Source organism: Canis lupus, unplaced genomic scaffold (genome assembly GCF_048164855.1).
Source record: "Canis lupus baileyi unplaced genomic scaffold, mCanLup2.hap1 Scaffold_299, whole genome shotgun sequence".
Lineage (NCBI taxonomy): Eukaryota > Metazoa > Chordata > Mammalia > Carnivora > Canidae > Canis > Canis lupus.
The window spans coordinates 28,481-39,127 of NW_027326530.1; positions in this window are offsets into that span (position 1 = coordinate 28,481).

The window sequence follows — 10,647 nt, forward strand, 5'->3', positions numbered from 1 at the left end:
TCCCAACTCTTCATTTCAGTTTGCGTCTTGATCTCAGGGCTGTGAGTTCAAGCCTCGTGTTTTTGTTTTGTTTTGTTTAAACAGAAGCATTATATGAAACTTTTATTTTACATGTCCAAAATGCTTGTACAACATACAGTGACTACTTCTAACGTTTATAGCATTTTTTCCATAGCACAAAAAGAAAGCTTAGTGACACACAGGTGTGCTACAGTGATGCTGGGTGGAGCCCTCAGGAGCCCACTTTGCACAGGAGGGCTGAGTGTTGTTGACATTTGGGTCCTGAGCACCTGCTGGGAGGTGCAGGCGATCCCACCAAAGCAAAGGGTGGGGTCTCTGTACCTCGGCCAGGCTGCTCACCTGCTACCTATCATAGGGGGGAGAGGACGACGATAGAAGAGGCTTTTCCAGGACTGTCTTGGGCACAAGACTTAAAAAGAACACACACACACACACACACACACACAAACATATATAATAAAACGTATGAATAGGACTGTAGAGGCCTGAGCCCTATGTCTTGAAAAACAACACTGTGCAAAACAGGGTTGCTGGCACATAGGCAAACAACCACTAAATGGCCAAGAAAGATGTATCAGCACTGAAGATAACTGGAGCCATGTTCCAGGTAGAATGGACACTAGCTTCCTATTCCCAGGAAAGTATGCCTACCTTGCCCACCTTCTCCTCCATGCCAGATCACTAAGCCACAATGTTAACTTTAACATTTTTCCTCCACCCAAAAAGGAAGGGATAGCTGTACTGACTTAAATGAAACAGGCGGCCCAGACCAACTTCCGCCCAGGGGGTGAATACAAAATATTCATAATAAAATTTAAGATACCTGAACATTTTTTAAACATGCTCATCTGTCATTTAAAGACGTATGTCTCCCCATCTATTTCAATTTTTGAATGCAGAAGGAATTGCATGAATGTAAGTCTATATACATCTTCTTTTTCCTACTTCTCCTTCCAAGGACGTACATGCACATAATCACAGCAGAATATCTGTTGTACCAATTTCACAAGAGCTTCCATCATGTAACTTGACAGCCAATAATAACAGAGTTCCATTTAACCACTCTAGTATTTCTACAAATCAGTAGCATATCCACTTTAACAACACCACTAGAAAATCCCCTTACTTTACTAGGTCTTTTGCACTATTTTTCTTAACCCATATTGCAATACATATGACACAGCATACCACAAAGCTTGATTTGACAGTTCAAGAAACATTTCTTGGGGAATTATTACGTATAAAGCACCTTGTTAGGCATTTAGACAACTACTATTTTATTTATATGCACAACAATTATGTATTATAAGCATTAACCCCTGACCTTTCAGATGCAAAAACTGATGTTGTTCAGAGAGTTTAAAGAACTTGCTCCAGGTTGCCTACCTAGTGACTTGCCCTGTGCTGTAGAGTTTGAAACCATGTGGGTTAGGCTTCACATCAATGTCTGTGATCTTCCTTCAATACAACACAGCCTATTTTCATTTACTTTGGAATAAAATGTGAAGGGAAGCCAAGAAAACAGGAGGTGGGAGACCCCAAATTCCAAGCAGGAGGCTATGAGATGCTAGACTGGTGGTTCAATGATTAATTTCTATGTAAAAGGATGGAAGATAGGGTCAAAGATGATTTCTGAGATTCCAAGTTAGGGGACTGGAGAAAAACAGGAGTGTGAACAGGAACAAGCATGCTTATTTGGAAAAGAAGAAAATGAGCTTCATTGAGCAGATGCTGAATTTTGAGGAGTCAATAAGCATTGAAGAGGAACTAAATTTTAGGCAATCAGGAAAATGAGGACCTGTGTCCAAATGGCCCAAGGGGATGGACGATATACTGGAGACACCTAGGACAAGGATCTGAGAGGGAAGATTTAAGAACCAAAGATTGAGCTGTGGGGAATTCCGGGGATAAGGTGCAGAAAGAGAAAGAACCACCTGACATGGGAATAAAGAAGAAACAGAAAGACGTAGAAAAGCAAGCAGGAAAGCCTGTGACCAAATCAAGGAAGGACAATGCTGTGGTGTCAAATGCTGACAGGAAGCCAATCATTTGTCTACAGTACTAAGTGCTTGCTCTGCTCAAGAACCTGTTTTAAACTCTGAGAAAATATGTAATGTATATGAATCCTAAAACTTAACCCTTCACAAGATTAGGTGACATCTCTCTGAGCTCGTATCACCCATGTCCCATTTGAACATTGGTCATTTATTTTAAAAACACCATAACTGCACATATTTCCTACTGGCAGGGGGAGGGGGTTCTCAAGACATAAGACAAAAATTTAGTGACTCTTATCAAATGAAGTGAAGCTTCCTATATGGATCCTCTTCTGTAAGGGGAGGGGGGGTGAAGGATGTCTGGCTTGTCCTAACAACTTTGTAAACAAGTATCTACAGATTTGGGGCACCACTGTCAAATGCTCAAAGACTGCCTCTGCCGAAGATTCCAGGCTGTTCTCTCCTCTTGGTACTGAGGTCACAACGGTCTTGCCTTGGGACTAACATATGGGAGGGAGGGCCCACTATTCCTAACAGCTCTTGCATGCAGCGATACAAACACAATTATTTAGTGTATCAGGAAAATCGTAAATGACTTTGAAATGGGCAAAGTCACTGCTTGGGGTCTTGTCTGGTATACTCTTCTAGGTTATCCCTGCCTTTCATAATTTTTTAGTTATTTTGCAACTCTAATTTGTTGTAAAAACTGAAAACGAGATAGTAATGAAAATAATTTTTGTGCATTGGAGCACAGATAAATTGTGATGACTACAGTGGAAGTGCAATTGATTGTGGCCCTCTTGCAACTCTTCATAAATTCATCTCAGCCAGCGTACTACTGTGTGTGGGTATGTGCGTGTGTGCATGTGTGTGTGCATGCATGCTGAATTCTCCTTAAACAGGTTATACATCTTACTGCCTCCTTTGCTAATGAATGAATTATACACAATCTTTGATGGATGTTATATTTGTATGAGAGTCATGATTTTACCTTTTTAAAAAAATTACCCTTTTACAGGTGATTATTTCAACTGTAGGGATTTCAACAATAAAATTTTGGTGCAGACAATTTAAAGACTCTTTCAGCTGCTTCAGACATCGGGTCAAGGTCATTCCTTTCTTTATTATATAGTATTGAGCTCTCAAAACCTCTGAAAAAAATCCTCACATCCCCTACAAAAGAGTTCAATCCATAGAGAAAGGAGGTGGGGAAAAGGAAAAAAATGTTATAAGCAAATGTCACAAGATATTAATAATTGTCTGAATACTGGTGAATGACTAATAGACTGTTTGTACTTTGCAGTACTTAGGTTTTTTTTTTTTCTCAAAATGTACTTTGCAAAAAAAAAAAGTACTTTGCAGTAGTTTTTTTTTCTCAAAAGAAACTGCATACTTTACTTGATAGTGAATAAATAATACTAAACATTTATGTATATTTTTAAAGTACTAAATAAAAAAATCAGCGTGGATGGCAGCTCTGTGTAACACACTTCAGTGTTTCTCGGGTTCTTCTGTCTTCTACTTCTATATCATTTTTCCCTTCAATACATCTAGTCCATACAGATTACTTGGTCACTGAATATAACACCATGAAGGGACATATTTTGTAACCTCATCCTTTTTTAGGCATGAGGTCAGTTTTTAAAGGAGTAGGAGTCAGTGGGTGATAAAAATTCCTCTAAATTAGTGTTTACAAACTGGTGTTCTGGAAAGCACCATTCTGGGAGACACTAATAGGCAGGCCTCACAAAAAATGGGGGAAGAGTTCTGTGTTGCTTGCAGACACACAGTGCAGATTAATACAATACATGGCTCCGGTTTTTGTTTTTTGCTTTTTTGGATACCTATATCCAACAGAACACTCTTCCATAGAACTATACTCTGGGGAAACAGTGTTCTATTTACTCCTTAATTGATCCAATGGCATCGCTGAGGTCAGAAATAAATAACTTTTTTTTCCTCCTATGGAGTCTGGCAAGTGAGTTTTCTCCAAATCTATTATTCTCTGTTCGTGAACAGATGAACTAATAATCACTGAGCAGAAGGGGTCAATTTTCTTACGTAATTTTCACATTCCTTTCTGCTGTCGCTTGCCAAACGGAGTATCAGAAAACACTGCCTGATTTCATGAGGTTAAGGTAGATATGCTTAGATTAATAGATAACACAGTTCCACATGATCCAACTCTGAAAGTGACCCAAATCTTCTGGTTATTTTCTCACTGTTCAAAGAGATTATCTCATTCCATCTGTTCGGACAGTCCATCTGGTCCGAGCATGTAAAGGTGTTCCAAGAAATAGCACAAGATAAAAAAAAAATGCTTCACGGAATCAACTCTTCACAGCACAATTATACCCTTTGTTGCCTAAACTCTCAATCCCTTGAATGCTTCAAGATAAAGCACCACAGAATATGTATTTATTCTTGACTTAACTTATCTACCTGGGAAAAGTGCTATTTAGGATTATTACTCATGCTGAAATTCTTGGCTACATTATTTTATCAAGATTTCCTCTCCCTGAGCTCTCAGAGCACAAGCATCCCTGTCAGAAGTAGGATAAGATTTTTAACATCATAATCTATAATTTTCCAGTTATTGTAGCATTTTTTTTCTTTTGAAAATGAAGCAATGCATTTAGATTAGAATTGGGAAGCTGAGAAAACCAATACTCTTGTGTATCTTCTCTCAAAAGCAACTCTTAGGAAAACTTTTTTTTACTTGCCCTGTTACTGTGATTGTCACTAACCAGCAAATAAGAACATCAAGAAAACCAAAGTGAAGCCCTGGTCTGGCCCTTATGCTTCCAGACTGCAGTCAAAACCTACTTGCCTTTATAAAGCCCTAATTCCATGTGACCCTCAATTTAAGACACCAGGGACGAAAGTATAGAAGATGCTAACAAGACAGAAAATGCAGAATTCAATCAAGAAAGGACTGAAGATTAAGAAGTCAATTCTCTTATGCTCCAATTTCATGGGTCAAAGACTTCAAGACTTGTTCTCATCTAATTTTATAAGAAAATTACTCAACTCATAGAAATTCAGTACCAAGCAAGAGTTTTTTAGCCAACTAACAGGGTATACTATTACAAGGGCAAGAGAGTGCATCAGATCTAAGGAGCCAAAATACAGAGCTCTTGGGCTATACATTGCAATCACTGGAAGTCTTTTCTTTCTTTTTTTTTTTAAAGACTTTATTAATTCATGAGAGACAGAGGGACAGGCAGAGACAAAGGCAGAGGGAGAAGCAGGCTCCCCACAGGGAACCCAATGTGGGACTCGATCCCAGGATCCTAGGATCATGACCTGAGCCAAAGGCAGAGCCACCCAGGTACCCCTTCTTCTTCTTTTTTTAAAATGATTTTATTTATTTATTTATTTATTTATTTATTTATTTATTTATTTATCTATCTATCTATCAAAGAGAAGGAGCATGAGCAGGGGGAGAAGTAGGGGAAGAAGGAGAAGCAGTCTCTGCCAAGCAAGGAGCCCAATGCAGGGTTCCATCCCAGGGCTCTAGGATCCTGACCTATGCTGAAGACAGATGCTTAACCTACTGAGCCCCCAGGTGCCTCTGGGAATCTTTTCAATTAAGGATATCACGGTACTACTATTTTTCCTTCTTTCAAAGTATTACTGTACTTCAACTTTCAATATGCTTAAGTGCATTCTCATCTTTGAAAACTATTCCAAATATAAAGAAATGAGAACTAGATAAGATACTAAGAAATGCAGAAGAATGAAAGATCAAAATTAACTTTAACTAATAGGGAGTACCCAAAGAAGACCAAAATAATAGAAAAATGGAGGAAGGGGCAATATGGAAGAAGACAATGACTAAAATTTTTCTAGGGTTGTTGAAAGACATGAATCCCCAGATTCAGGAAGCAAAACAAAGCTTAAGCTGGGTAAATCAAAATTATACACACCTATACATACCACAGCAAAAAAATATAGAGCAAGAAGATAAAAAAGAAGGTATGGGAGGAAATCAAAAGGAAGAGCATGGAAAATTCTCCACAAGGCTAACACGTTTAGACTAGCAAAGGATTTCTCCACAGCAAAACAGAGGTCAGAAAACATACTATCTTTGAAATACAATAGAAAAGAACTGCAACTGAAATTTTTATACTAATACAACCTAAATTTTATTCTTAGAATTAAACCTTCTTTCAAGTATGAAGAGAAAGGGCATTTCAGAAAAAGACTGTATTTACCACAAGCACACCATCACGGTATGGACTTCTTAAGAATGCATGTTATAAAGGAGATTCACCTAAAAAGAATGATGTGAAAAAGCAGAGAATCTGGTAAAAATAAATGTGGGTAGGTACAAATAATCATCAGTTGACTCAAATCAAGGTAAAAAGTAAGATGGACCTAAAATATAGAATAAAAATAATATATGTTTGCAGAGGGGTGCTTGCAATAAAGCTTTCTATAAACATTATTGCTTTGGGGAGAATGGGAGAGGTATCTTTACCTTTAGAACTTCGGGCTTTTGCAAGTCAAATATTCATAATATCAACTTACAAAGTATAAAGATATAATGACTAACCTCTAAACCAGAGGAAGAAAGAAATTAGAATAAATAAAACTCAGAATATACAATAGAAGGTAGGAAAGGGTAGGGGGAAAAACACAATAATAATCTTGGTTAAAAAAATACAAGATAAGGGGATCCCTGGGTGGCGCAGCGGTTTGGCGCCTGCCTTTGGCCCAGGGCGCGATCCTGGAGACCCAGGATCGAATCCCACGTCAGGCTCCCGGTACATGGAGCCTGCTTCTCCCTCTGCCTGTGTCTCTGCCTCTCTCTCTCTCTGTGACTATCATAAAAAAATAAAAAAAAAATTTAAAAAAATACAAGATAAGAAGAAAAATATAAATCCAAATACATACATAGAAAAACTAAGGTTGAAAGGTTGAAAATGAAAAGATATGTGTGAGCAAAAGCCACTAAAAGAAAGCTAAGATAAAAGTATTAATTTCATATACAGTAGACTATAAGTCAGAAAAAGTATTTTAGGGATAAAGTCAATCACTTTACAATGATAAAACCTGAAGTTTGAAAGAAAGACATACAATTTTGAACTTGAGCTCAAAATACCTGGTCTATAACTTGGTCTTAAAATACATACATTAAGAATTGATGAAATTGCAGGGATAAAAGCAAACCCACAATCATCCTACTTTGCTCAAAGTGCAACTGTCAGTAACATATATTAAGCAGACAAAAAATGTGTCAAGGTAAACAAGATGTGAGCTCCCAAATTAAAAAGTTATATTTAATGGATTCACTGGAACCCACATACAACACTTGAAAAGAACATTCTTTTTTTTTTTTTTTTCAATTTTTATTTATTTATGATAGTCACAGAGAGAGAGAGAGAGAGAGGCAGAGACATAGGCAGAGGGAGAAGCAGGCTCCATGCACCGGGAGCCCGATGTGGGATTCGATCCCGGGTCTCCAGGATCGCGCCCTGGGCCAAAGGCAGGCGCCAAACCGCTGCGCCACCCAGGGATCCCAAGAACAAACATTCTTTTCAGGCATACATGGAATATTTACAAAATTAACTATGCATAGGCTATAAAGTAAATCTCAACCAATGTAAAGAATCAACATCAAACAAGATATTCTCCAAATGCATGGCACTAACATTAAAAAATCAGTTTTAAAAGGTAACTTTTTAAAATCTACTCTATAGGAAATTCATGAGTCAAAGAAGTCATGCTGAAGATTAGAGAAGTTTTAAGAGTAATATTAAAAATACCACACAGCACAAATTTTAGGAATAAGCTAGAGCACCACATACAGGGAAATCATAACCTTAAATGCTCCTTAAAAAGAAAAAATAGTAAAAATAAATAAATAAATAAATAAATAAATAAATAAGATTAATGAACTTCTTAACCCAAACTCCAGAAATTATAAAAAGAATAAACATATAAGAAAATACGAATGCCTAGGTGGCTCAGTGGTTGGGCACCTGCCTTCAGCTCAGAGCATGACCCAGGGGTCCCAGGATCGAGTTCTGCATCGGGCTCCCTGCATGGAGCCTGCTTCTCCCTCTGCCTGTGTCTCTGCCTCTTTCTTTCTGTGTCTCTCATGAATAAATAAATAAAATCTTAAAAAAAAGAGAATAAACATATAGAAAATAGATGGAAATTTGATAGATAAAAATCAGGAACTAATGAAATAGAAGATAACAACCCAAAAAAGTTGGTCACTAAAATTAAAAACTGATCTAACAAAAAAAGTACACAAAACAGACAAACTTCTAAAAACATAAATACAAAAAAATAAATGAGTAAATAAATAAAAACATAAATACAGGAAAACACAAAATCACAGTATTAGGAATTAGAAAGACAAACCAACTATAGTAGAAATTTTTGAAATTACAAAAGTGCTCCCTTATTTAAATATTTAGGTTGGTCTCCTGGACAATTCTCTAACAACTATTTTTAAGACTACGAAACTGTCCTATGGGGCAAGGAATGCCATCCAGCATTGTCAGTGTTAGACAAGGTAATAAAGGTGGAAATGCCAGGCAAACTACAAATGCCATAGAAATAAATTTCACTAATTTCTATTACTCTTATTTATGAACCAGTGCGGCTGGGGGATCACTTTCCTGTCTCCTATCTAAAGTAAAGGGTTGTTGAAGGACCCAAATACGAAGGTGGACCAGCTAAATCCTACTTGGCTATAAAGAAGTGATGATGATGATGATGGTAATGAAGATTATTCCAAAAATCCACACCCTCCTTGTTGTGTATATGCTCCTTTTCTCTTTCCCTCTTCTTGAGGACAGTACTTGTTAGAAGACTTGGCAAACTGCAGTGCTCTTAGAGGAAATAGAGTAAGTTGATTATTGACTAAATGGTAAAGTTTCAAAGGATCTTTTATCTGTCTAGCTAGAAAAATAAATATAATTTGCATCTTGCTCATTGGGGCTCGCAGAAAACACTCTGAGAATTACATCTATATAATCAATTAGGGGTAGGTATTTACCCCGTTTTTGGAGGAAAGGTCTGCAGCACAAAGATCTTAAGAACTCTATTAAGATCAGAAGCAGAACTGAAAACAAAACCAACACACTCTGACAGGGCTGCAGCCATCAAAGCCATAATGTCCCTTTTGTGTCTCTCTTTTCCTCTGTTTAACACAAACACTGATCTAAAACAACATCTGTGATCAGGTGACATGTATAATGGAAAAATCCTCTTTGGAAGTCTTGCCAAGTATGAACTACACTAAAAGGAATGGAATCTGGTAAGAAATACCCTACTATTAACTCATTCACATTTAATAAAACCCATCAGCTTCCAATGCCAATGTACATAATTTTATGGGTATGGCAAATTATAAATATATTACAATTTTTAGGGACCACTGTGTCCAGACCTTGAAAACAATTGCCCAGTGAGCACCCTAGAAAGGACAAGGCTTAGCCCACACACTGCTGCTCGCACGACTGATGACCCCAGTGGCCACCACTTCCAACTGTAGCACTCTACAAAACATGTTTTCAAATTTTAAGATGATGCTTCCAAATTCCAACATGGTTCTCTGCGCCTTGGTAGCTTCCTGCCGATCTGTCGTTTCATGAAACACAACCTATCTATCAAAGGCCAGTTCCGAAATAACTCATTTTCCCTTTGAAAATAAAATAAGATCATCATAAAAGGATTTGTGATGTTAAGTTTGTCTCGAACAAAATTCCTCCCCTTTTCCGGTGTAGAAAGACACCATCAAGTTTCTCAGTTTCTAGAAAGAATAAATGCCATCTTACAATCGAGACCTTCTTCAGAAATGTCAGTGCAAGGAGAGGTGCATTTCTTAGGGAAAAGATTAAAATTCTTAGGAACAAAGAAAATTAATTTTTAGTTCACAGTAAGTTTGTAAAACCTGTGCTTTCTGAGGCAACCCTAGTGTGCAAGATGCTTTTTCCAATCCTTCAGATAGCAAGATATTCTTAGGATTAAAGATTATTGGGGCACCTGGGTGGCTCAGTAGTTGAACATCTGGCTTCCGCCCAGGGCGTGACCCCAGAGTCCCAGGATCGAGTCCTGCATCGGGCTCCCTGCATGGAGCCTGCTTCTCCCTCTGCCTGTGTCTCTGCCTCTCTCTCTGTGTCTCTCATGAATAAATAAATAAAGTCTTCTAAAAAAAAGAGGATTAAAGATTTTTTCTCAGGATGACCTCCCCAAAGGAATGCGGGGATACAGGTTACATGGCCATCAGGAAGTTAGCTCTTTCTGCACATTGTTTAGCAGCCAAAAAGGATGCCAAGCTTCAGAAAATGCATCCAAACCAGATTCCTTTTATGGCGTGATAACATTTTGTTTAAGAGGCTGCCCTTTTCTTTATAGGCCATGCCTCAGAAACTACTCCTCGGTTGACTGGTAGAGATAGGGACTATTGCTTCTTCTTCTTTTTTTTTAAGGTTTTATTTATTTATTCTACAAAGAGAGAGCCCGAGTGGTGGAGGGAGGGAGCAGAGGGAGAGGGAGAGGAAGAGGACTCAGCACTGAGTGCAGAGCCGGATACAGGGCTCGACCTCAGGATCCTGGCTTCATGACCTGAGCCCAAAGCCAAAGTCAGAAGCTTAATCCAGTGAGCCAC